This window comes from Stegostoma tigrinum, chromosome 1 (genome assembly GCF_030684315.1).
Source record: "Stegostoma tigrinum isolate sSteTig4 chromosome 1, sSteTig4.hap1, whole genome shotgun sequence".
NCBI lineage: Eukaryota > Metazoa > Chordata > Chondrichthyes > Orectolobiformes > Stegostomatidae > Stegostoma > Stegostoma tigrinum.
Window position 1 is genome coordinate 52,134,123 of NC_081354.1, and position 24,425 is coordinate 52,158,547.

General features: G+C 39.5%; 1 protein-coding gene across 5 annotated transcripts in view; it reads right to left on the reverse strand.

Annotated features, from left to right (window-relative positions):
- The window catches only part of fbxw7 (F-box and WD repeat domain containing 7), a 327,970-nt gene that overhangs the window by 245,165 nt on the left and 58,380 nt on the right, over positions 1–24,425 (reverse strand). The window contains exon 1 of one of the 5 annotated variants that reach the window (XM_059645290.1): positions 13,719–13,737. The exons of the other annotated variants lie outside the window; for them this stretch is intronic. The gene's annotated coding sequence lies outside the window, so the exon portion shown is untranslated. Of the gene's footprint in view, positions 1–13,718; positions 13,738–24,425 lie in introns of those variants that run through there. 5 annotated transcript variants of the gene reach the window in all.

The window sequence follows — 24,425 nt, forward strand, 5'->3', positions numbered from 1 at the left end:
GAGTAAAGACCCTACCTCTGACATCTGTCTATATCTATCACCACTCAATTTAAAGCTATGTCCTCTCATGCTAGCCATCACCATCCGAAGAAAATAGCTCTCACTGTCCATCCTGTCTAACTCTCTGATCATCTTGTATGTGTCTATTAAGTCGCCTCTTAACCTTCTTCTCTCTAACAAAAACAGCCTCAAGTCCCTCAGCTTTTCCTCATAAGACCTTCCCTCCATACCAGGCAACATCCTAGTAAATCTCCTCTGCACCCTTTCCAATGCTTCCACATCCTTCCTATAATGCGGCGACCAGAACTGTAAGCAATACTTCATGAAGATCATTCAAAATGAGTTAACGGACCACATTAAAAAAGTGCAAAATCTGAAAGGATAATCCTCTTGTGTCACAGGACACAATAGGGTGCCGAGAAATTGAAGTTTCAGATTGCATATCTTGCCCTAGTGTCCTGCCAAAGAACGCTTACAGAACAGATTCAAACATTTCCACTAGCAGGACACAAAAAATGTGAAAGGCTTAATGTGACAGCCAGGAGTGCATTACAAATTAATTTTCTTAAAATTGGTACTGGGTGTCTTGGCTGGCCAAGATTTACTGCCTGGCCCTAGTTGCCCTTAAGATGGGAGTAAGTTGCCTTCTTAAACCACAGTAGTCCACATGCTCTGGGTTGACTCACAATGGCGTTAGAAAGGAATTCCGGGCTTTTGACCCAATGATGGTGAAGGAATAGCGATATATTTCCAAGTCAGAATGGTAAGTGGCCTGGGGTGGTGGGGTTACTTGCAGGTGGTGCTGCTCCCATGTATTTGCTACTCTTGTCCTTCTTGATGGAAGTGGTTGTAGGTTTGGAAGGTACGGAGGATCTTTGGTGAAGTTCTGCAATGCATCTTGAAGACTGTAGCACCAACGTCTACTGAGCATCGATGGGGAAAGGGTTGGATGTTTGTGGATGAGTTGCCAACCAAACATCTGCTTTGTCCTAGATAGTGACAAGTTTCAAGTCTTTTTGGAGCTGCAACTATCTAGGCAAATGGGGAGCATTCCACTACACTCCTGACTTTGGCTTGTAGATAAATGGATATTTTGGGGAGTCAGATGAGGTTACTCATCACAGTATTCCTAGTCTCTGACCTGCTCTTTTAGCCAGTATTTATGTATTATGTCCAGTTGGGTTTCTGGTCAATGGTGACCACTGCCATCCACCAGGATGATCATGGTGGGAGAATTCACTGATGGTAACACCATTGCACATTGAGGGGCAGTGGTTAGATTGTCTCTCATTGGTGATGGCAATGGCCTGGCATTTGTCTAGCACTAATGTTATTTGCCAATAGTCAGCCCAAGCCCAGATACTGTCCAGATCCTGTTGCATTTGAACATGGACTGCTTCAGCATCTGAGGAGTTGCAAATGGTGAACATTGAGCATTTATCAGCTAACAACCCTACTTCCAACTTTACAGAGGGAAGCTAATGGATGAAGCAGCTAAAGATGGTTAGGCCTAGGATGCTCCCTGAGGAACCCATGCAGAGATGTCCTGGAGCGGAGATGACTGACCTCCACACAACCATGACAATCTTCCTATGTGTCAGGTATGACTCCAACCTGCAGACAGTTTGCCTGATGTCCATTGATTCCTGTTTTGCTACAGCTCCTTGATGCCACACTCCGTCAAATGCGGCCTTGATATCAAGAAATGTCACTCTAAGCGAAGGGAGAAAAGAGCTGAAGTAATAGAGTAGAGGAGAGATAATGGGATAGTTCGTCCCCTCCCCCCACTGCACCACACAACCAGCCCAGCTCTTCCCCCCCACCCACTGCATCCCAAAACCAGTCCAACCTGTCTCTGCCTCCCTAACCGGTTCTTCCTCTCACCCATCCCTTCCTCCCACCCCAAGCCGCACCCCCATCTACCTACTAACCTCATCCCACCTCCTTGACCTGTCCATCTTCCCTGGACTGACCTATCCCCTCCCTACCTCCCACCTATACTCTCTCCACCTATCTTCTTTACTCTCCATCTTCGGTCCGCCTCCACCTCTCTCCCTATTTATTCCACTTCCCTCTCCGATGAAGGGTCTAGGCCCGAAACGTCAGCTTTTGTGCTCCTGAGATGCTGCTTGGCCTGCTGTGTTCATCCAGCCTCACATTTTGTTATGAAGTAATAGAGTAGCTTAGCTTGAGGAACAGATACCATTCTCAACAGCAAAGAGTGCCCCAAAGCCCAAAATTCAGGGTCTCTACTGGGGTGGTGAGGAACTTGGAGTGGGAGAAGAAGTATCCAATTGTCATGATCCACATCAATGTCAAAAACAAACAAAGAACTAGGAAAGAGACTTTGAGGGATTTATGAGTCGCTTAAAGTTAAACTAAAAAGCAGAGCCACAAAAGGTAAAAACTTCCAGATTGTTGTCTGAGCCACATACAAACTGACATTGGTTAAATAAGATTAAAAACATAAATGCATGGCTCAAAGACTGGTGAGGGAGAAATGGGTTCCAATCCCAGGACACTGACATCAATACTCAGTAAAGAGTAAGTTTTTCCTTTGGGATAGACTTCATTTGATGGGATTGATGCCTAGCTAAATCCTGTAACTATGGTTCTAAGTAGGGACTGAAACTAATTGGGAGGTGTGTGTATGTGTGCGCGAGACTGCACACGTGCAGGGGGGTCGTGTTCCTGGCTGAAGAAGTGAGCTTTACATTCGATCAAGAGGTAAGGATAGTGAAGGCACTAATTTTAAAACCAGAGGATAATAACGGTTAAAACGTCAAAACTTAAGGCTCTTTAAATGCAAGCAACAAGATCAAAAAAATTAATGTGACTTGTTACCTATTCCAGGGATATGGTTAAGGGTGTTCAAAACTGGGAACTCAATAGTCAAGGGTATTTGACATTCCAGAAAAATAGGCAAAAAAAAGGTAGAGGACTTCAGATATTTATGAATAAAAGAAGTTACCATTGCTGTGATGAATCATTACAATGGTACAATAAATTATGGTGTGTCATCAGTTTGGGTGGAAAGAAGAAATGGCAGGGGAATGAAGTCACAGATGGGATTTGCCTACAAGCCTCCAAAGAATTGCCTCACTGTAGGAGGCATGCAACAAGGGCACAAAAATCATCAAGGACGATTTTAATCTGTACGTTGACTAGACCAAGCATTTGGCAAGAGTAACATAGGAGACAAATTTCTAGATTTCATCAGGGATTGCTTTAAAGAGCAGTTTGGTCCAAAACCTATCCAGGAAATCTAACAATGTATAATGACACAGGATTATTCAGAGACCTTGTAGGGAAGGTGATGGTCCAGTGGTATTATCATTGGATTATTAATTGGATCCGATTAGACACCCAAGTAATGTTGAGGTTAGAGATAACAAGGTGTAGAGCTGGATGAACAGAGCAGGCCAAGCAGCATCAGAGGAGCAGGAAGGCTGACATTTTGGGCCTAGCTGGTTTCTTGTTTCGCAGACGTTTTGTTACCTTGCTGGGTAACATCCTCAGTGCAGCCTCCGATGAAGCATCAGTCCGTTTTCCCACCTGGTGCTTAAACTCTGGGGTCTGTTGAGATGGATTGCTTCACTTCCGGTTTTCCTTTATAGTGGAATGTATCTGGGGTCGAGTTCAATGTGTTTATTAATAGCTTGTTTCATGGAGTGCCAGGCTTCTAGAAATTCTCATGCCTGTCTCTGCTAGCCTGTCCCAGGATCCTGGTATTGTCCCAGTCAAAGTGGTGGTTGTCCCTGTCTATGTGGATTAAGATGAGCAAGTATTGGAATGGCATTGTAAATGGTTCAGACCTCCTTCCTTACCAACAATCAGGAGAGGAGGAGTACTTTACAGCAGGCCACTTTTACCAGTAAGAAGCCTTTAGCTGCTACTGGGAGCATGAAAGGATCTAAATTCCGAATGCTGAAGGAGGACCACTTCTCAACTTGGGTAATGAAGGAGAGTCATTAGGAATTGAGAATGCTTTTTGAAGTATAGGGCTCCCCAAGGCCTGGGCAAAATGTTATGCTACCAGTTGCAGTGTTCCAGTTGTAAGAGTTGAGTTATAACAGTTTCATTTCTTGGACCTCAATACATGTTTATATCAGGTTTTCACTATATATATAAAACTCTTAACCCATTCTGCTCCAAGACAATCATTAGCATCTGTAACCTTATGATGCAGCTCAGTAGCTAACATTCTTGATTTTGGGTCAGAGGGCTTAGGAATTCAAGACCCAGCTGAGATTTGGCACAAAATTGCCGACAATAACGGGAACTGAAGGAGGAGTGCTGAATTATAATAGGTGTTAGACATAGTTATAAGCACTCAGTATTCGAGCCAACCACTGACTGCAGCCAGAGCTACGGGTGACACTAACTTGTCCTCTAAGCAAAAGGAAGGTCTTTTTTTAAAGCCTGTGACTGTCCATAAAAAAGGTATTGATGAAACTTCCTGAAGCAAAATATGACCACCAATCTTGCTTTCTCTATCTAGCTAATGCAGAACATAAATACACCCAAAGTCCTGGATGCATAAGCTACAGGACATTGCTCACCATTGGGTCACATGAGTTAATATCACCAGAAAGCAATACAGAGAGACATCATACATCAATACCAGATCTTTCCTGGCATCATGTACCAACACTTTACAAGATAGCTATTTCTTAGGAATAGAAAAGCTAATGCTGGTCTATGAGGCATACTGAAGGCTAATTCTGTTTTAGGAGTTGATGCAAAAGTGCCAGGACTTGAACTTTCCATAAGAATTTACCAGACCAAGAAACAGCTCAAGCTCCTGGACAGGCATGGGAGCCTAGGCACCTCTGATTGCCCTCACTTATCTTCCAACTGCTGAAACCTAGTCTTGTTGACTCTGCAGCCCAAAGTGACCAATTGAGGGCCCGGAACACACAGTTTCCCTTCTTAGGTGCATGGCTGCCTTGGAAAAATGCCTTTAGGACTATATCTAAGTTCTCCAAGTGTACCTTATTAATTTTCTCTATTTGTCAGCACATCGAGGTAAATGGTGACTTGAGGTATCCTTGCAAAATGTTCTCCATCTGCTGAAAAACTGAACAAGCTAATGATACCCCAAATGGCAGTCTCATTTAGAGGTACAAGCCCTTATTCATATTAATTGTAGCATACTTTGGGAATCCAGGTCTAAATGCAAATATAAATAAGCAATGTCCAGCTTAACAAACAGTAGACCTCCTGCTAGTTGTATGTATAACTTCTCCATCTGATTGACTAACTATTTATCCAGGTGCAAAAAAAGTTGACTGTTTGTTTAAAATCTCCACAAAAGTGAACTGAAGAAATCACAATTAAAACAAAAACCGTAAACAAACACTGTACAACTGGTGCTGCCCAGTCAATGAATTGGGCTGGCTTGCTGATTCCTTCATTTGATAGCCTTCTGATTTCCACTACTACTTTTGCATGAAGGCAAACGGGACTTGGTGGGCCTTGTAGAATCACAAGATTGCTTCCTGGTCAACACGCAAAGTGGCCGCAGCTTCTCTGATAGTCCCTGGGCCTTCCTGAAAGACTTCCAGGTATTGAATTAGGACTTCACTCAGATATCTACTTTCTAATCGAAAAATGTTCATCCAATCTGGGTGAATTGCTTGCAACCAATTTGCTCCATCTAACGTGAGCTTCAGACTCTTACTACAATCGCTGGTAATTGAACCAGCTGCCTTTCATAAGTGACCCGAACTGAAATCGTACCTTCAATCTTGAAAGATTCTCTGGTACTGATTTTCAGCCTAGCTGAAGTTTTGCACGAATTTAAAGGCTAGCGTCCAGAGCAAAATTTATTAAAACTGATTCTGCAATCGTTGATATGGTTACAGAAGTATCAATCTCCATTAGAAACAGCTGGCCATTTAGCCAGTTGTTTATTCTGATTGCTTGTCAACATCAAAATCAGAAACGATTTAATTGTTTCAAATCAGACCTAAGTGGATTTTCCAGGGTACGAACATTGCTAGGTATCAGCATTTGATTTATTTTATTCAATTCAGGTCTTTGTAAAACTCTCTTGCTGTCAGGGCTGCATTGAACTACAATGGCCTGCCAAACAGTGTTAACTGTTTGGCCAAGGCTTGAATTTGTTTTGTGGTTTTGCTGTGAGTTGGCCAATCAGGATGCGTCCTGGGCAAGACTCTGCAATTGCCTGCATTCAGGTGATGTTCCTCAAACTCAAGTCTAATTGGTGAGGATGCCCACTTTCTTTGGAATGCCTTGCAACTATGTAGCACCTGTTTAAAGTCTAGTTGGGCTTCAACTGGCAGACCATTTTTATAGCTATTTCATTATATAGTTATATCTGCATACCAGACAGCTTCTAAACATCTCATTAAGGGTTAAACAAAAACCAAATTTACAAGTTTCTGCCAGTCATCTTAACCTCATTAACCTAATCGAAAACTCCTGATCAGGATTCTTCTGGCTCTCAAATTACCACATAAAGGTGATAGTGTCTCCAAATTAGAGGAGCCTTAGGGTCATAATATTCCCTAACTGTGTCAGTCAAGTCTTGAAAGGTTTTAGTATCTGGCACCTCAAGTTATGTTAGACTCCTAATGACAGAAAAAGTTGCAGTTCCACAGGTTGTCAGAAAAATGACTGGTTGTTTTTCATCTGCTACAATGTTGGTTGCACAGACCAAAAGACTCATTCTTTCCATGTACCGAGCACAGTCCTCGATGGCAGGATTGAACAGTCAAGCTTCTCAAACAAAGGCATAATAAGAGAATGCCTACTCCAACTCAAAGACAACTGCTGCAAGTGAGTTTCTTTAGGATTGTGCTTTATTCATCACAGAAATTACTCCACAGAGGTCAATATCCCACCACTAAGTCACACTTTACTTAAGCATGAACAGTGACGGAGTCATGCAGCACCGTGACAATAATACTGCCTCAGAGTCAGGCACCAGTGTCACTATCCCTGACATTCAACCTGTTTAAGTCAGCTAGGGCTCCCTGATTGGGGCTATTAATCTGGTTCAGTCAGGGAACTCATGAGATCCAGCTGGCTTACCATGCTGCAACCACTTCATGGGGAAATAGTCTAATAGGATTCAACAAGGAAATCAGAAGAATAGAACAACTGGGAATTAAAAAGACATTAGTTTTAATTAGCAAACAGAAGGATATTAGAATAATAAAAGGAGAAAGACCCAAAAAAAGATGTAAAGATAATAAAATGTTTCCATTTTACTAAACCTCCGCATACTAAGGCAAATTGCGAGAGAGAGACGAAATGGAAAACATGAAAAAGTAGGAACATCCAAGGAATCTCCAGAAATTGTGGTATCAAGATTGGAAATGGATACTAAATCCACAGCAGTGGTAGAGATATGAGAGTTCCCTCAAACCGTACAGAGAATTTTTCAATTACCACTGAAGGCAGAAACACAGACAGACTACTAGAGGATCTGGCTATTGAATTATGAATGAATTATGAATGAGTTTTATTGTCACATTTATTCATTTGCATGAGCACTGTGAAAAGATTACAAGCCACCTCCTTAGGTGCAAATGTACCCAGGCACAGAATCTTAGCACAAAGCAGGAAAATAAATAAAGTTAATAAGTTAAACATCACAGTTCTTCCGAATGAAGCATAGAAAAACAAAGAAACAGTTAATTGTTTAACATCACAGTCCATAAGTACCTGGCCACACTGGGCTCGCACTCCCCACAAGGGCTTGATCTTGTCCTCACCACCGCCTCGGGCTGCCTGCGCCCACTGTCTCTTCTAATCAAGAGGGCAAACCAAAGATTTTGAGAGACAGCCGAACAATATTGACTGATAACCAAGTCTTCTTCAAGAAGGGCTAATGAAGAAGAAAATCTTAACTGGAGGTACTCATGGAGGTTAGAAACAGATTCTGTTATAAAGGGTTAGATTAAGGAGTAATTTAGCAAGTAGAGCAGACACAGTTCAATTATATTTGTACATAAAATCTATGAAAGTAATGGATTGTTATCCTGGGAATTGAGGGGGTTAGTTTAACAATATTACTTCACAGAGGTACGAACAATGGGAACAAAAGAATCAAATTGTGGATTGTTTTCAGACTGTTATTACTAGATCTCAGGCCCAAACAATTTGACAGGTTGGGGGCGGGTGTGTAAAACTAATACAGAAAGAGGATAATGTGGACATTCAATTATCTGATATTACATTTGAATATATTTTTAGAAAAAGGTAACTTTGAAAGTTAGGAGGAATATAAAGAGAAAGAGGCTAACATACTTAGTCCACCTTCTTTAATGCAAGTGCAACAGACAGATCCTGAGTTGGAAGACCTTTCAAATATGAGCTAATTAGTAGATTGAGGCTAACTCAGACCAGCTGAGGAATGGACAGTAGTCAATCAGGTGGCAGTTCCATCTGGGTAAAAAGATTTCACAAGTCACTGAACTATTAGGAAAACATAGACTTAAATACTGGAATTCTTTTATTAGCCAGGATTACATAAAGACTAAGTCAAATTTTGCCAGAGATACCACACGTCAAGCAATGGCATCAATTAAACTAGGCCGTTAATTCCAAAATGGCTTTGAAGAATCATTTACCAGTACCTCAATAGATTGCGAAAGATACCCACCTAAAGAGAGAAGTGGGAATTAGTATCTTTTAACAATTATTGATATTTCAACAAGATTTCCTGAGGCAGTGCCATTGGCAATTTGGAAGTTTAGAGCAAATGCGGTAGAGCAACAGTTAGCTTATTTGTTTTTACAAGATATGGATACTCCAAGGAATAATCAGACTAAGGTTCTAGGATGGCAAATAATCAGCAAATAACAAGCAGATTATAAATAAAACAATCTTATCATGAGGAATTCCGGAAAGTTGGCACTCTTAAAGATCACAAGTAGAATCTGGTCTAAGGAATGCCCCAATGATTGGCATGAAGGACTAGAAGGCATGAGATGTGGGAGCAGAAGTGGGCCACTCAGCCAGTCAAACAAGCCTGATCCCTCCACCATTCAATGAGGTTATGGTTGATCTGATCATTCCCAACATTGCTTTCCTGCCTTTTCTTATAACCCTCAACGTTCGAACTAATTAAAAATCTACCGACTTTGAATATGCTCAACAACCCAGATTCTACAACCTCCTGTGGTAAAGAATTCCACAGATTCACACCCTTCAGGAGGAAATATTCCTCCTTGTCCCTGTCTTTAATGAGTGACTCCTGACTGAAATTATGTCCTCTGGACCGACACTCTCCCAAAAGGGGAAACACAATCTCCTCTCATTTACCTTGGTCGAGTAAGAATCCTCTGTTTCACTAAGATCAACTCAAGTCTTCTAAACTCCAAGAGTGTACAGGTCAAACCGACTCAACGTGTGGGTCCAACCTAGTGAGCCTTCTCTGGTCTGTCCCCAATGCCAGTATATCTTTCTTTAGGTAAGGAGACCCAAAATTGCTCAATATCCAACTGTGGTCCAACAAATGTGTTGCATAGTTTTAGACATGCCTTTCTATTTCTATCCTCCATTGCCTTTGAAATAAAGGCCAACATTGCACTGGTCTTCCCTGTTACTAATTAACATTGCATGCTGGATTTTTGTGACCTATGCACAAGAACTCCTAAAGCTTTCTGTAATCTTTCTTTCTTAAAAGAAATTCAGCTCCTCTGTTCTTCCTGCCAAAATGCATATCATCACATTTTCCCTCATTATGTTCTATCTGCCAAGATTTTGTCAACTCAGTTAACCAGTGACCATCCGTCTCCACTGTTATCCATTAATATGGCTGTAGTACATTCATTTTCCTCATTCAAGTCATTAAAATATAGTAATTAATTATGGCCCCAGCACTGATTCGTGGAAAGTGCATCTATCTTCATATAACAGAATATATTTCTAAATGTTCTACGATATCCTTTACAAGAGAGGTGAACATTTTGCCCAATAACATAAGTTAAGCTAATTGTTCTACAGTTCTCTGTTGTCTCCTTTCTTTTCCGAGTAAAGGTGTTACTTTTGTAGTTTTCCAATCCTCTGGGAATTTTCCAGAATCAGTGGATTTTTTTGAAAGATTACCACAAATGCATCCACTATCTCTACAGCTCCTCTTTTGATATCTTACAAGCATCCAGTCAAGGGTGGTGCACCAGTCTTTAGCTTCGTCAGTTTCCCTCGCAGTTTATATGTATTCCCCATTTCCTTTTGTTTTGTAAACAATCAAGCAGCAATGTTGGTGCCTTCTATTATCAGCTTGCCTGTGACTATAGTAGTTTGAGGCTGCTGACTTGCTCACTGAGCTAGCTTGTTTTTGCTGACATTTCGTCACCATGCGAGATGACATCAATAGTGAAGCCTCCAGTGAAGCGATGTTATTCTGCTCTGCTTGGAATTTATATTTATAACAGACCAGACAGTATAAATTCCAAGCGGAGTAGAATAACATCATTTCACCGGAGGCTCCACTGATGATATGATCTAGCACAGTGACGAAACGTCTGAACAAAAACAAGCTAGCTCAGCAAACAAGTCAACAATCTCATCCACAACCCGGGCTACAGATCTTTGCCAAAACTTCAAACTGCAGTAGTATTCCAGAGATTACCACCTTAGAGGTTGCGCTTTTTAATTTGACTCCCAACTCTTGAAAACATTTCAGCTGAACCTCCTTTCAACTCCTATCAATGTCATTGGTGCCAACATGAAGGACAATAATCCCTCCCTTCCCAATCCAAATTTGATTCCAGCCCTAAGGAGATGTCCTTAACCTTGGCATCAAGCAAGCAGCTGTGCCTTCAAGACTCCTAGTCACATCTGCAAAGAGTACTTATTCCCCCAATTAAATTGCATCCTACCACAACTATATTCATATTGCCATTTACCAAGGTTCTGCATTGGCTTAGTCACCCTCTCTGCAATCCCCACTCATCTTCACAACTTGCAAAAACCTCGTGACTGTTGGACAACTGCCAGGGCTGAGTCTCCACAATTGCAATCCCTTGGTCTCTATACGTGCCTCACCTGCAGTCACACCCTCTTGCTCCTCATGACACAAATTTTGATTTGCTTACATGTTTTTATTTGGGGGGGGGAGGTGCAACACTCTGAAGCAATGTTCTCTTTCCCTGGTGTGGCTCAATGTCAGCAGCTCAGACTCCTGTTCCTCAACTCAATCCAAAGTTCCTCAAGCTGCAAACACTTACTATACACGTTCGCTCTGGATCAGATTAGTAACCAGCAACACATCAACTGTGTGCCATTACTGCTGTATTAATTATCCTAGATTTCCTGGTCTTTTACATAATATTTTTATTGAAAAAAATCAGTTACACTTGATGAGCTGGTTAAGAGAAGGGAAGGAAGAAACAGAGACCTAAAAACACAGTGAAGACCTCTTGCTTTGAAAAAAAAACTACAAATACTCGACAGTAATACTCACAACTAGTTTCTTTCCCTCTTGTTGTGTCAGTTATACAGCACAGAAACAGACCCTTAGGTCCAACTCGTCCATGTCGACCAGACATCCCAAATAAATCTAGTTCCATTTATCAGCATTTGGCCCAAGTCCCTCTAAACCCTTCCTATTCATACACCAATCCTGATGCCTTTTAAATGGTGTAACTGTACCAGCCTCCACCACTTCCTTTGGCTGCTCAAATCAATATACACACCACACTGTTTTAAAAAGTTGCCCCTTAGGTCCCTTTTATATCTTTCACCTCTCATCTTGAACCTATGCCCTCTAGTTTTGGATACCCCCACCTTGGAGATTTTATAAACCTCTATAAAGTTGCCCCTCAGCCTTCAATTCTCCAGCAAAAATAGCCCTCTAGGTCAATGTAAATGATCTCACTGCAGACAGGCCTATCACTCACACCTTTTATTCTCTCTTACTCATCTCTCACTCTGTTGAATAATCTACTTGCAGCAAATTTAAGTTAAAGCTCTTGATTCCCTTTGCACCGAATGCCCACTTTAACCAAATTTCCAGCAGCACACTTGGAAGACCTTGATCACACTCCACTGAAGTCTCCTTCACACTGACCGTGCAACGTTCTGAAATTCCTTCGCTACTATTTAATCATTAAGGATGCTCCTGCTGACTCCACAGGATTGAATCTTTATGAACTCCTATGGGCATGAAGAAAGAGGATCTCTTAAATTAAATTTTTAAAACAAAGCTCAAACTACACATCCAGCCTGTGAATGTATTCTGGGGAAATTAACCAAAGCATGAGAACAGGCCAAAAAGCATTTGAAAATCACTGAACGAAACGAAGAAATCTACAGCAGATAATAATGTCAAGGTTCAAAGTTTTGCTGTGGGAAAGAAACTGTTACCTATCTCTGGTGAACCATTATAAAAAGATTCACTGGATATTGGATTTGATTTTGATGTGACAATGATGTTAATTATTTACTGAGCGCTCCAGAGACTTAAAAGTGGGTCGTGTTAATATGTTGAAGTGATACTATGAAAAGGAGGATAGCCAAAAATGTATATTTGCTGTAGTTTAACAGGTAGGAAGTGAAATTTAAAAAAAAAAATCAGTGATTCAAGGAGAAGTAAGAAATTGAAGATTCCAAAGATGAACTTCTGTAATCACTCTGGATATACGGAGATGTTAACAAGTTACATGGAATCACTTCCCATCTTCTAGAAAACTAATCAAGGAAGGACGCTTCACATATATATAAAAAGGTCCAGTGCTAGAGATAACAGGAACTACAGATGCTGGAGAATCCGAGATAACAAAGTGTAGAGCTGGATGAACACCGCAGGCCAAGCAGCATATTAGGAGCAGAAAGGCTGACGTTTCAGATGGGTGTAGGCCCGAAACGTCAGCTTTTCTGCTCCTAAGATGCTGCTTGGCCTGCTGTGTTCATCCAGCTCTACACTTTGTTATCCCAGTGCAAGAGAAGTTGTTTGGTAGCAAATAAAACTTAATGAGTCTTATAGAATTCACTTGCACTTCACTAGATAACCCAAACCTCATTGTGTGTTCAGTAAGTACTGCAGTGTCACATCTTGTGCATTTGAATGTGGAGCTTCTTGGCACAACACCAACGCAGCAAAGCTTGTGGAAGAGCAGGGAATTTCAGAATAACTCGCACTTTCCAAATTTAACTTCACTTGTGTTATTACGAAACACTGCTTTCTGATGTATTCCATAAAGCAGACTGCGCTGAAAACATCATTGCCACTCCTATGTTAAAATCTTAGCACACATGTTGAGATATTTTCTATTAAAAGTTTACCCACCAAATAGTAAGGAAGTTAATTTCATCACTGTATTGTGTTATTAATAGATAACATACACAGCAGCTTAGTCCATTGCACAGACATGCATTAGAACCAAATATGTTAAGAAAATACTGTAGGCCACACAAAATTAAGTCTCAACTTCCACAAACTTAACATATCACGAGTAACACCAATGTAATTTCAAATCACTGAATCCATTAAAGGTGATGCTCAATTCCAGTCAGAAGAATATGCAAGGAAGATCATTAAAATCAGCTGATCCTATTACAAAATCAATTACGCAGTACATTTCCATTGCTTCGACTAATCATGGCCAAACATGATATTGGATAGCTACAAGCAAGGTCAGCGAACACTGAAGTGTATCCCTTATATATAATTTAATTTTATCCTGTAGTGTATATCTTGGAAATCACTATGGAGATTTAATGAACTTTCATGCAGTTACCTTTTGTTGGGTAGGCAATCCATTGGAAAGTATTTCCAGTTGTCCTGATGTAATGCTGCAAGACAGAAAATCCTTACAGCAGGTTGAGCGTCCCAGCCTCTTCATTAGAGAAGAAATGATACTGCAACCACAGCCACACATTGACTTATTCATGCAAGCAAAACTGGCCAGATATTCTCAGTTAATGAGCATCAGGATCATCCCACATGCATAAAAATGGCAAAGTACTTCACTCCACAGCTTTCCAGCTTAAATCACAACTGGAAGAAAAAAGAGAAAACCCCACAGTTCCTGGAAAGGTAACAGCCATTTCATTGTCAATTTAACTGTCAGTGAAGAAGGGTTACTAATCTCAGCTGCAAGAGGCACGTGATGTTGGTTCTCTCTCCAATACTGCGATCAGCATGAAACAAAAGCTGAAGATCTATTACTAGAATGAATTTAAGAAAGACTTTCAAAGTCACAGTACTCACGCCGGCTACTGTCACTGATAAACACTAACCTTAACAAAGCTTCCTGATCAACTGTCTACTTCTTCAACACAGTCAATTGAATATCTTCCCTCAGACACCAGAGTCTTGCTATACTAAACACTGAATTAAAATAGGCTACACCCCTCTGACCCCTTCAGATTATACAGTACTTGATACCTGGAAGAGAATTACTGCTGCAGTATTTGAAGCAACAGGAAAACGGTGAATAGTTACTTTCCACCCCTCCCCCAGTCAAAGCCAAAACAACCATTTAAACTGTCAGAGTCTGAACCAGACAAGATAATTATACTGCTCCACCTGCTTATAATGTGTTGAAACGACGAACAGTTTAATTTTTAAAAACTGAATCTTCAATAAACAAACGCAGTTACATGGCTAATGTGCAATTCAAAAATGTTATTTTTTAAGCTAGTCAAATTTACTGTGTAAACTTTTTTGATTTTGCTTATCACAAATGCTACACAGAATTTGTGAACACATTAAAACAAATCTGACATCCCAAAGTTTTTCGAACTGGCTTCTAAAAATATGTTCACACAAATCAACATCATTGAGCTTCCAAATGGTTCTCTCACACCAATCCTAGAAATTTACAACTGCTAGGCCTTCCTCTTACTTCAGACACTTAACCTAGTTACTTTCTGGATAGCTGGATTTTAAATAACTAGCTCTCTATATCTAACTCCGTCTAGCCCTGTTACAAAAGAACGCATATTACAACCAATTCATTCATAGTAATTATACCTTAGACCAGGATCATCTCAGTTTAAAAGGAAAATATTGTTCAAAGGACTACAATACATTGAACACCAGCTCAAAAGATAAAATATCACTGAAAACCATATACAACTTTATCTTCAGGCCAATTTTCAGCACTGCTTTACCTCTCCCTCCAAAACAAAGATTCCGGCTGCTTTTCAATAAACTGCAAATGGCACCTTTACTCGTCTATTTAAAACATTACACTAACTGAGAATGCAAAAAAGGAAAATAATTTAACCTTTTGCTAGTTGGCTGGCTGTATGTTGCTTAGAATTCTAAGCAATAATCTGCAGTCACAAATAAGCTGTCTTAGCTATGAGCCAAATAATTTCATCAAATTACATTTATCTGCTCTGAAATGTAAAATTTGAAGGGAGGAAATAGCCAGTTTTAGACAATGCTGTTTGCGAGCTTCATTATTGTAAAGCCACATTCCAGGACAAAACATCTATCACATTTAATGCCAAAATCACAATCGAGCAGGCAGTGAAAAATATTAAACTAAGCAATATACCTTAGGATAACAGTACCTCCCACTGAATGCTCATTAAGAGCAGGCATACATGTATTGATGTTTACAGGTATTCAGGTAAATTGAGCCATGAGCACATTTTAGCTAATTTACAGAAGGGCTCAGATGCTTTATAGGTAATTCAGCTATTTTACAGAGCATTTACAACTGCACCACTTCCAGATTGCTATACAGCAACATCCTTAATAGCATCTTTATATGTGAACAAGATCCTATTTTAAAGTACCACATCACTAAAAACTCAAACAGCACTGAAGTAGTTACATCAACCTTCGTTGCTGGCCAACGTCAGCCCATAATTCACTATTGATCAATGCAGTGCTTTCACGAATGTTCTTGACTGAAGACGCAAAACGAGAAACCCCCAGCACATGTGTGAAAAATACATCCAATCAGAAATGGATGTATTTAAATAATTATCATAGTGACAACAGCAACACAAAGGGTGCAGTTATAAAATGGATTTGAATCTACATTGCTGAGTTATATTCATGCTGAAAATATACAGCAGATTGTAGGTGGGAAACACAATGTAACATTGCTTTAATAACTAAGCATGATATACCTAAATATAAGGAAAGGCAAAAGCATTGTAATGTTTTGTCTTCAGTTCTACTAAAAATATCCAGGTTAGAAATAAATGTAGTGATGCAAAATTTATAGTTCTTTACATCATCCAAAATATATACAATAAACAAGTTCCAAAGGGCATCCCTTATCGCAGCGCACATCTATTTTGCAAACTACTGTAGCATAAACATCACTGAATAAATTCCACTGTCCTGTTGCACTGTGGGTACATATATATAGCCTTTGTCTACTAAGAATTGCGATATAATACTTAACATAGATAGAGGGTGCATGAACAATGCTGTAAACCTGCTGCCCATGAATGATCTTGACAAAAGACGCAAAACTAGAAACCCCCAGCATATGTGTGAAAGGCAGATACTGAAATGAATAGCCTCCAAATCACCAGCTTCTACCCTTAGCTTCCAACACCTCTCCTCCTGCTCCCCATCCCATCATTTGTCAGATACTGTTTCTCTGCAAAGACATACTCTACTAATTTCAATTACAAGAACATCAAGAAATGCCACTATTTGGCATAGCTCTCCATTCTTAGAAGTTAAACAGGACACAGAGCCAAAAAAATTCAGTACCAGCTAGAATATTCCACTGGCAGTAGCCTTGCCTGTTCAAGTGTCATCCAAAATGAAATATATATGCCAAACACTAGGATTTTGATCATCAATACCCCTGTAAATTTTATAAACTGAGCACACAGAGAAGACTCACAATAGGTTTCAAATAGTTGAAGACAGAAGGATTATAGTAACCGTATATTAAAGCCACACTATTTCAAATTGGAACAGTGTCGCATAATCATTGCCATACTTTTGAGGAGGAGTGGAAAGGCAATATAAATAAGAGCAAACATGGACCAATGCAACAAAAACAGAAATTGTCGGAAAAACCCAGTCTAGCAGCATCTGGGAAGAGAAATCAGAGTCCACATTTCAGGTCCAGTGACCCTTCAAATGCATCTGCCACCCCTCAACTTGAGCAACAAACTGGTCATAGGTGATCTTCTGCCTTAACTCCATCTTCCTGTTCATTTCCCTGGATTCCCTGAAAAGATACACATCTCAAAACATACTCACAAGGAGGTTCCATTTCCTCAGTCCTAAATGCTAAACCTCTTATTCCAAGATCTTGCCCACACTCAGGGGAAACAACATGCACCTACCTTTTCAGAACCATCTAAATTTTAATCTGCTCAGCTGTCATCCTTACACAGTCCAGAAAATATAGAACTGGTCACTGTATACTGGTTATGGTCTAACTAGGGCCTCTGTTTTAGCATAAACACTCTACTTTTGGACTCCAATCCCTTCAAAATTAACACCAACAATCCATTTGTCTTCTATATCGCCCTCTGAAATGGAATGTTAGCTTTTTTAGATTTATGCATGAAGACCCTGAAATCTGTGCTGCAGCTTCGTGTCATCTTCATTCATTTAAATTGTACTCAGTTCCTCTATTCTCACCAAAATGCATTTTCCTGCATTGCATTGGACCTGCTAAGTCTCTGTCCACTCATTTAACTAGTCTATATCTTTCTTTAAACACTTCACATCATCATTTACCCTCCAAACTATTTTTGTCTAACTCACAAATCTGGTTACATCAATAATATAATGTCGCCTCACCACTGATCCCTTTGCCCTCCATTGGTTAGAAGTGGTCATTTTGAAAATTCAGCCTCTACTCCCACACTATCTTTTGTCAGTTAGTTATTCCTCCATCCATGCTTTGATAATACCTCCAAAATCATTTGGGGCAGCACAGTGGCTAGCACTGTAGCCTCATAGCGCCAGGGACCCAGGTTCGATTCCAGCCTTGGACTATGTGCAAGTTGCACATTCTCCCTATGTCTGCGTGGGTTTCCTCTGGGTGATCCGGTTTCCTCCCACAGTCCAAAGATGTGCAGGCTAGGTGGATTGGCCATGATAAATTGCCTGTAGTGTTCAGGGGTGTGTGGGTTATAGGGGGATGGGTCTGGGTGGGATGCTCCAAGGGGCAGTGTGGACTTGGGGCGAAGGGCCTGTTTCCACACTGTAGGGAATCTAATCATTAGCTTTTACCTTAAGCTGCTGTGTGATACCTTAAATGCCTTTTGGTAATCCAAAATGTTAGACTTCTACTCATTCCTCCCTTATTTATACTGCTTGTTACCGCCTCAAAGGAAATCCAAATTTGGCTGACATGATACCCTCTTCAGAGTAATATAGTAACTGCTTAATTACATTTTGTATTTCTAAATGCTCTGCTGTTAACTACCATTTTCCTACTGGCAGATATTAAACAACATGGTCTATGGCTTCTAGATTTTTTGTCTCCGCCACTTTCTGAATAAGGTTGCAACACTGGCAGTTTTCCAGTCATCAGACTTTTCCAGATTCCAAGCAGTGTTGGATTTCGACCAATGCCCACACTATCTCTTCAGCTACTTCCTTTAAAATCCTAGGATGCCCCCATTAGATCCAGGAGTCTCATTGGCCTTTGCCACCATTAGTTTCCCTCATACAATTATCACTAGACAAAAATTTTTTTTCCCCCCTTGATAATTTTTTTTCAAGAATGCTATTAGTATCTTCTAACCTGAAGACTAATGCACAGCATTTAATCAACTGCTATTTCCTAGCTCATTATTGCCCAGTCTTAGTCTTAGTCCACACACTGACCTTATCTGCTGCTTGCTAACTCCACCTCCTACCCACCCGCGTAATGCTTGTGCACACTACCTTTCATTTTCCACTCTGGTATTATTACCTAAATATCTTCCCTGCAATTATGCAACCTGCTTTTGCTTTGTAAGCCTAGGCATCCCCTGTCAAGAGCCCTTCCTTCCCCCACTGTACTTAATTTAAAGCAAACGCCTTTCACCAACCATCGCCACCCTGGCTGAGTGTGTTTTCTCATAGAACATTTCTCAATTCATTTTAATTCTTCCTAGTAAAATGAGGTTCTAGCAGTAATTATGTCGATCCTAGGTAATTCTCCCCTTCTATGGGATATGTGAAACTTATCTTTTTCTAGTGCCAACAAACACGTCTTAACTTGTTTTCTTATCAGGAATGAATGCAATGACATTTACTTCTCCCAGTCTGAATTGCAAAACTTCAACTTATCTTCTAATTACCATTCTTCTCTCATTTTCACGTGACTTATCACCAACTCTTCCTTCCCCAACCTCGATCGCCACCTCTGTTGATAGGCTAACGAGCATTCATTATAAGCCTACTCACTCCCATAGTGAACTTGATTATATTTCTTTTTATTCTAACCCGCAAAGATTCCATTGTTGCTCCAGATTCTCCTTTGCATCTGTTCCAATGTGACAGTCTTGCATACCTGCATTTCTGCTCAATCCTTTTTCCTCAAGATGCCATCAGCCTCTGATTTCAACAGACCATATTTCACCATTTCCAGCGTGACACCACGACGAACACATCTTTTCTCCCCTTTCAACATTCCAAAAAGATTGTTCATTCTAATGATACCCTGGGCCACACCTCAATCACCCTCAACACCCAACCTCTTTCCATGCAGGAGATAACACCTGCCCATTCACCTTCTACATCTTCATTATTTAAGACAAACATTCTTCCCAAGTAAAACAGGCGTTTAAAATTATTTTAAATGTGTTATACTGTTTTTCTATTGACAATACAGTCTTTCTCCACATTGAGATTAAATGTAGATTGGGTGACTGTTCACCTCACCGGCATGACTTCCAACGGCCTTTTAATTTAATGCTTTATCTCATCCTCCATCTCAGTTCTGACCTCAGCTTACTCCACTATTCCGAAAAGATCAACATCACAAGGAACAAGATCACATCTTTCCCATTAGGTACTTCAGTGACTTCCAGACTCTAAATGGAGTTCAATTTCAGATTGTCTCTCCACTTTTGTTTTTGCTTCCTTAGGTAGCAGTTAACCCACTCTCAGCACATCTTGTTTCTCTTCTTGGTCCATCATTTTTTTGGGCTTGCTAGATTGACTCTTCATTTTCTTTAAACCTCTCATCTTCCATCTTATCATAAGACAACAGACATGCCTTTCTCCCCACCCACCTCTTGCTTAAAACCTACTAAACTTTTAACAAAAGATCATTGACCTGAAAGCTGATCTGTTTCTCACTCTAAGTGTTGTCAGACTGAAGTATTATCAGCATTTCATCTTTCTTTATGAAAACTTCACTTCCTAACATCTGCCACCTTGTTGTCCATTCACTTAATACATCTATATCTCTATTGCAGCTTTAGTGTGCCTCTCGCAGCTTATATTCCTGTTCATCCAATTAAAATAGATTGCAAATAGTGGAGGTTCCAAGTGGTCTTTGCTGCATTCCACTGGATCTAAACTGCCAAATTCAAAATGCCCCGTTTGTCCTAAATATTTGTACTATATTGGAGTTTGTTATAGGTGAACCTGTATTTTGCACGCTCCTGAATGGTTTACACCCAGGTCTATATCCGTCCACCCTGCAATATGTATTTTGCCCAGAGACAGCACAGTAATAGGATGCAACAGCATTGTTCGAGGGAGGGGGGAGAAACAGGCCATTTTAGCTCAAAAGTCAATTAAATATTACTAATTCCAAGAGTTTGTTCACAGCTAATTGAACACAATTATTCATAAATGCACAGATTAATCTACCAGGTTTATAATATTAGGACTGGGTTTTAAAGTGAACAATTAGATAAATAATGGGATTTCTGTAGATGTAGTGTACGTATAGATTGACAAAAATCCTTTACGGTATTGAGAGGTGTTTTTGCAGGAAAATTCAGTTATGTCCTTATGAAGAAACATAGCAGCATGGATAGAAAGTTAATTAGAAAATGAACCAAATGTGTTTTGTTGGAAAGCAAAACTATTTAGTCAACTCCGACAGGAATCAGCATTAATACTGTATTGCTCTCAATATTCTCTGGTTAAATCAGAGCTCAAGAACAATCTCAAAAGCTGCTCAAAATATAGAAGTATGAGATTTGTTTAACAGCATAAATTATTTCAGGAAAACAAATCAGCAGAATCAGTGGACAGGTCATATGTGCTACATGCTATGTTTCAACTTGCAAGCCCAACTGACAATCTTATATTAGTTATCATAATCTTTAACACACTCAGGATTATTTACTAAATTTATCCAGCAATTATGACAACAACCACTTTAAAATAGTCAGGGCAAGTATGGTGCACCAACAAGCAGTAAAAGCTACATATTAGTACACAGGGTCTTGTTCTTTGCAGATGAAGAGGAGGTGCACACATTTAAAGGTGAAACATGCACTAATAGGCTACAGCGCTGTCTGGATCATTCCTTATGTCAACATTGCAACCAGAGTCAAATGGCCTGGTTTAACCGCTGAACCTTATTTAAATTGAACTGCCAGTCATTACCCCTGTGTGGTAATTCATTAACCAGAGTGCATTGATCAGCCATTCAACACACCCTTCTCACACAGTCTACAATGTTCTCCACGATACTGGTACTTTTGCAAATATCTTAATCAATCAAGACTGAAAGCTTTGACAAAACAGTTTTTTTTCCTAGCAATACTCAAGTTCTGTATTATAGATCTGTTCTTTGTACAGCAAGTATGGCAAGAAAAATGACAAGGTGTGGATTAGCAAGTTCATCAGATATTACTGCAATTTTATGAATACATGAGGATCAATGGTCGGCACAACATTGTGGGCTGAAGGGCCTGTTCTGTGCTGTACTGTTCTATGTTCTATGTTCTAATCTTAAACATTAGTCTTTTTATTAAAACATTTAGATCTAGTTTTAATCTGGATCTTGATTGCCAAAACGTCATATCATAGTCTTTAGTTTGATCATAAGGCACAAAAAAAGTCTTGTTTCACTTTTTAGAATTTTCAGTAAATTTTTTCCTAAATTCAGCTTCCATAATAAGTTCCACTACATAGTAGAATCAAATAACAATCAGTAACTTTGTCTTTCATATTTCAAAATCTTACATTTGTTCTGAAAGTTACAGTCTGTCGACAAGTATTTGATCTTGGAAATAACTTTAATTTAACTTTGCATTTATCTGATTGTTAATCTCCAGAAACACTTCGAATTTTAATTTAATTGCTGAAAATGCAATGATCAAGACACCACAGGTTGCAGCGAAAGACATTTACTTCACACACTGAAGGAAAAATGATTACAAATCAAGAGAATAAAATATGTAATAAACTATTCCTTTGATTTTAGTCAATTAAATCAAAGCTTCTTAGAAAGAATAAGAGCATCATGGCTTGATCATTTAAATATCAGAGGGAAAATAAAATAGGAAGACGTGGGATTCAATAACAAAAATTTCTTACTATAATTTGTATTAATCTCTAAGTTGTACTTGGTATGTATTGTCATGATCATGTACTAAAATTTGATCCTAAACCTGAAATCGCAAATTCAACCAGGTGCCAAACCAAAAACAAAGAATAATTTAGGCCATTAATAACAGTAACAATGATGTTTCTCATTCCATTTCACTTCATTAAAACTTCTAAATATGGAGTAACTCCTTGTGAATCTTGTTCCAGGCTGCCAATGTTAAGATCTGACTAAGGACTAATTACTGAAGTGAGAAATCCCAAAACTTTATTAAGAGAATAAAGCTGCGAGATTAAGATTTTGAACAAACAATAAATTTCACTTAACTAATGCAGTAAAATAGTGTCTGTCAAGCACATGCATGCGCACACGCGCACACACGCACCCCCAATACTTACTGTTTTAGGACTCTCAAGACTTATTCCCGAGCCTCACCTACACAGGACCAGTGGTTTCAGTTATCCTCTCAGCAACACTTTATCCTGCATAGAGTTTATTCCACTACTCCTCAACCAATACTATCAGAATTCCAGAAGTTAACTAATTAGCTTGGATGGAACATTTTCAGGAGAAAGCTAACTCTTAACCTTCAGAAGACGCTCTTCGACAAAATCACAACAGTATAATCCAAACAATATTTCAATACTTATGCCATACACTGCTAAATAAAGTCTGTAAAACCAGATTGCTGTAATGTGATAAGAGCACATGATCAGGTACTAAATTATAGGGATCTTAGACAAACATTGTGTTTCATCAACAATCCCAACATGGAGCAAGATACATGTAGCGCCAGACAGGCTCTTTCTTGGCCTTTAGCTGCAGAGGTAAACAGTAATACTCCCAAATGGTGCACGAATCCTACTTTATCTAGTGACCCCTTTTAAGTATTATTATGTAGGGTCAACCTAAGGCAGAAATTGAGGCAGGCAGATATTGTGCAGTCTAACAGCTTGTCAACACATTCTTTTTGCAGCAGTTGCAAACAAAATAATGAAAACCTTGAAATTTACTCAAGGCAATTCTTGACACAGTTAACTGAGCAGAATAAATCTGAGAGAGAGAGACAGACAATCCTGCGACTTGGCAAACCTATAAAAGTTGAGGTCGGTAAGCAATATTACAGCACTTGGAAGTCAACTGTTTTGGGCTAGATTCAGTTAATTTCCACTTTTAGCATTAATTGTAAGCAAAATCACATTAGTTTATGGATCAAACAATGAAATATTCTGAAGAGCTGCCTTTTGAATCATATTTTCAGAGGCAACAGTCCATAGAACGCATAGAAATTACTTCAAACGTTTTATAGATTTGGTTGGTTTGAAAATAAATCAGTAAACGCAGCATCATGAAATTGATGTTATTAATAGCTTGAAAAGGTTGGGAAAATTTATGATCAGTTAGCAAAACAATGCAGGAAAATGGAAAAAACCTTTACTGCTTTCAAAGCAATTTACTGGGGAGGCAATGATCCAGTGGTATTATCGTTGGACAGTTAATCCAGAGACCCAGATAATATTCTGGGGACCAGGGTTCGAATCCCACCTCAACAGATGGTGGAATTTGAACTCATTAAAATATCTGGAACAATTTAAATGATGATCATGAATCCAATGTCAACTGTCAGAAAAACCCATCTGGTTCATTAATATCCTTTAGGGAAGGAAATTGCCATCCTTACCTGGTCGGGCCTACATGTGACTCCAAACCCACCGCAATGTGGTTGACACTGAACTGCCCTCTGGGCAATTTGGGATAGGCAATAAACGCTGCCTAGCCAGCGACGCCCTCACCCCGTTAATTAGTAAAGAAAAAAAAAATTGCCACTTATAACTTAAGGTTTTAGAATCAATATTAGCCTCACTATAAAAATTACATTTCTTTGGCTACTGACACTACAAACCTTTTTTTTTAAAAAAGTCCCAAGTGCAGTAGTAATACTCAAAAGCTTATCCAAAACAATTCAGATTAAAATACAAATGTAAACAGTTGTTTCAA